Here is a 4,092-nt window from a genome sequence, read left to right as displayed (position 1 = left end):
TGGAATTACGAACATTTATCATCTATTAATTAAGCGATTAGTTCGGCGTCTCTAACGAGAGCCCAGCGTATTATGATGATATTTCTTTGCGTCTAATGCCGCTAGGCAATTTCTAATCAACGAACTTCAGTTCGAAGCAATCGGGATAATCAGATTCTAAAACAGCTCGTTATGAATCTGGATAGATCGTATCTCTATTTCTCAATTAGCTAGTCAGGTGATAAATGCATGATATTTTCGTAATTTGAAAACGAACGATTTCCAAATCATTTCTTATTAACACAATAATAAAATAAAATAGTCCCGTGTATGAAAATAATGAAATACTTCGTACACTAAATGTAATACTTGTACGTAATGTAGTACTTTTATTTTTGAATGCGGATCAATGGATCGTACTATATACATATATTTCACTGTGGAATATATTTCAGTACTATTTTTACTCAAATTGTGATACGAGCGAGCATAAGACCGAGTTGCCCATTGAACAGATTGCTACATTGAAAGAAATCGCGATTTATGCCGGTTATTTTGCAAGCAGTAACGCATGCACTTACGATTGTTGTTCCAAGGATCTACAAAGCATTGTCTACCGATAACCGAACGTTTTATTCAGTCAGAAGGGACGACAATCGTTACAGTTTATGTCTGTATACGTATTCAAATGGGATGCGTGGGTGGCAAAGAGAAAAGACGCAGGTAGATTCGCGATAATATATGACGCGTCTTGCACTTTGTTCGCAGGTTGATAGACGCAACTATTCGGCCGGCCGTGGACACAGGAATTCTTTTTTCCTGTGAATCGGTTCAAACGAAAAGTCCACGGGTACGGGGAAATTTGTATTCTACTGCCAAACTTTTTCACGGTCCGCGTGGGTGCGTTCTCATTTCGCAAGACACCCGTTGCAATTGCTCTGTGACGCGTCGCCCCCACGATTTTCTCCGTGTTACCGCGGGAGGAACTCCTAAGTGCTCTATGAAGAACATTATAGGCGCTGAATTTCGCGTAGGTTGCATCGTGTCGCCCGTGAAGCGTGGCGCCACCGTGGCGGGACAATCCGCGCTGCACCGATGCCACGCGCTCGTTTTACAACTCGCACGCCACATTTCTTACGTGTTACACTTCCACGTGAAGCCCGTTTATCAAACCATTACGCAATCCTGTCGCAAAATTGATCATACAAACGCTCCGTTACTAGCCATTATTCCATTCTTCCGGGCGTGGGACGAGAGAGCCGCGCGCCGCCCGATTCAGTAATTCCCGGCACAACGACATTTTTCATACCAGTCCACTGATCGGTAATGCTTCCCGATCAGATCGTGGCGCGAACTCACAAAACCCGATTCAGATTGATAAAATTATTAAGAAAGAAAGATGATGGCGATTTCGTCGATAATGGATAACGAAGAGGTACCGTTGTAACCGCGCCGTGTCCGTTGCGGATCGAGGCGAGGGTGCCGTGATCGTGATCGATGTAGATCATTCTCTCCATCTATCCGCAGCAGTCCATGCCGGCCAGTCCGGTATGTCTCCACTGATATATACCTGTATTTGTATATACATACATATACTAGCTTGTTCGACGCGATCCGTTTCCGGGTCACGCCATGGCAGGTTGACGCCGGAGGTATCTATAATATACGCCATTGTCTCTCGTATCCGTTATCTCGGTTCCCTTGGCATCGATTAGCATTGATTTGTGAATTATCGATAAACAGGGAACTTAGAGAAGATCGAGCCGTGCTCGGGTTAATTCTCTTGGTTCGCTATCGGCATTGAGTCATTCGAGACCAGGCCAATTACAATTCTTGTATCCATTTACAAAGTGCTCCCATATTCTAAGGTAGAAAAAATCGGAGCACAGTTTCTACAGCTGAAACGTTTCGAAACTAAGTTTCCGTTGTAAGTTCACTTCTATTGTATTCCCACGTGCATCGAGCCGTTGTTTAAATCTACCGCTTAGTGTATACGAAAATGAAATTAGAAAGGAGCCGTTGCATTAAATAAATAACTTTGTTAGCCCGGCATGGCCGATGTATGTATGTACGTTCACGTTGTTCACCACGATGGAACTCGCTCCGAACCTGGCTTTAATTCCATACAGAAAGGATTTCTTACGGACCGATAAAAACACCTGCGGGCAACAACAACTGCAGCTATCCGCGTCTTCCAGATTACGTAACGATTCATGCCTAACCGAGTGTGGGACTCGCTGTATCTCAAGCGGTAGATATACGTCGAGACCCTTAGATTCAAATCTCTCTTCGACGAGCAAAATCGTATAAACTGCAAAGATACGATCTACATCGACCACGCCTCGGGAGAAGATCGAACTCCGTCTCTACCGTATACGTCGAAATGGTTTTTGACATATTCACCGGGAATTAGCATAAGGTGCGTCTCGTGGGCTTATCAAGAGTCAATGCCGCGTTCATTTTGCGTGCAAACATACTGGATGACGGAAGCCATCACTCTGCGTTAACAGTAGACAATGGTCCCACCGTGCTCGACTGATGCCTTATAAGTGAATTCTATCCTCTATGTGAATACATGTCTAACATTGAATCTGGGAAATTTGAAATTCCTGAATTTTGTAGATACTATGTCACGCATGTAAGAAAGCAATATTATATCAAGTTCCACATCATTTTTTTTAACTTTCTAAATCGTTTAATTTATTTTTCAGTTGTTGTTATTTTATATTCATATTGTTTGGTACAAAAGGGTTGTATTAATTTTAATTAATACGATGGAATGATAATGCTTTGCTATCCTATTCTATCTCCTGTTAATAAGGAAGAGAATACAGAGTAAGTCAGTCTCATACCAAAAGTTTCCACTTCTAACGATATTTGATCATAAAGAAAATCTATCATCAAACATTGTAAATGTAGAAAAGTATTTACACTACTGTTGTAAATAAATGTGTACGAAATTGTTCATTTAAAAGTCCTGTAGATGGAAATTAAAACGGTTGATTGTATCAAACTTGTGGGATATAAAAACGGGAATCAATGAAGAATAAAGTGTATATCAACATCATAAAACATTCGTAAATGTTGGTTCCCTAGTGATAACTCAATGTTACTTGAATAATGGAGATTTATTTACAAAAACTAGTATTTCCTATGAAATCGTAATAGAATTTCGCCATTTTGAAACTAACAGAGCGTTCAAATAATTAACCTACGTGAAAGTAAGGTCAAATGCCCGGTCTGTGGAATTTCTTGTTTCATAATAAGCAAAGGTGAGAAAACGGGAGCCTATTTGATCCATACGATACGCGCGTGCATCTCGTAATTAATTCAATCAGTGTAGAATATTTATTTATCTATATTACCGATTGTGTCAACAGGATTCGAAATACCGGTATGAATTCAAAAATAAGAGGGGGACGTTCTAGAACCTATTCTTCGTTAGTGAGAAATTTTCAAGGATAATCAGGTAAGTCTAGCACGCGTTAGTACGAAACAGATGATAGTAGTTGCCGTGTCTAACATTGACTTTCACCGCTTGCTTTAAGGAGCCACGCTCGTGCTCATGTGGGTGCACGGACGGGTTGCGTGAGACAGGATACGCATAGTAGATGAGGTCATAATACTCATCCATTCGCACAGGTGGTCCCTACCTGCCCCATTCACGCCGCACCAGTCACTCCGTAAAGCGAGTGTACCTCTCAGGGAATCCCGGCTTAATAATCATTAGTGCATATTACAATGATGATTAATAACGCGTTATCTGTTAAATACTCGTGGTTAATCGCGTTGACACTCTTGATCATAGTTACGTACAGTAATTGTACAGACATTAATCTACCGCCTGATCATATCAAGTATTACTTCAACTCTTTTCCCACGGCAGCCGACGAGTGCCGCGAGGATCCCATCTGTCCGTATAAGGTAATAGAGGTGTATAAAAAACAATCAGCGGGATTATGTAAGAAATTATTAGTTGAGTGATCAGCGCTCGATATAATTTCTTTCATAATTTCGTTTGTATTACATGCACGTGAAAGAGATTAAAAATGTTTGCACGCTCAAAGAATTTGCAAATTATTGAACTATTTACAGAAATTTTTTATTAACAAA

The 4,092-nt window shown here is 40.8% G+C and overlaps 1 long non-coding RNA gene across 1 annotated transcript; it reads left to right on the top strand.

The window, feature by feature from the left end:
* The first annotated feature begins 2,952 nt into the window (after positions 1 to 2,952).
* Positions 2,953 to 3,709, top strand: LOC113464606 (uncharacterized). Its single transcript, XR_003389456.1, has 3 exons — positions 2,953 to 3,251; positions 3,360 to 3,448; positions 3,528 to 3,709. It is a non-coding gene; the product is annotated as an uncharacterized LOC113464606 (long non-coding RNA).
* Positions 3,710 to 4,092: the final 383 nt, after the last annotated feature.

This window comes from Ceratina calcarata, unplaced genomic scaffold (assembly GCF_001652005.2).
Source record: "Ceratina calcarata isolate Rehan_Ccalc_2016 unplaced genomic scaffold, ASM165200v1 scaffold124, whole genome shotgun sequence".
Classification (NCBI taxonomy): Eukaryota; Metazoa; Arthropoda; class Insecta; order Hymenoptera; family Apidae; genus Ceratina; species Ceratina calcarata.
Note: the sequence above shows the minus strand (reverse complement) of the source record. Positions and strands in the feature narration are given on the sequence as shown.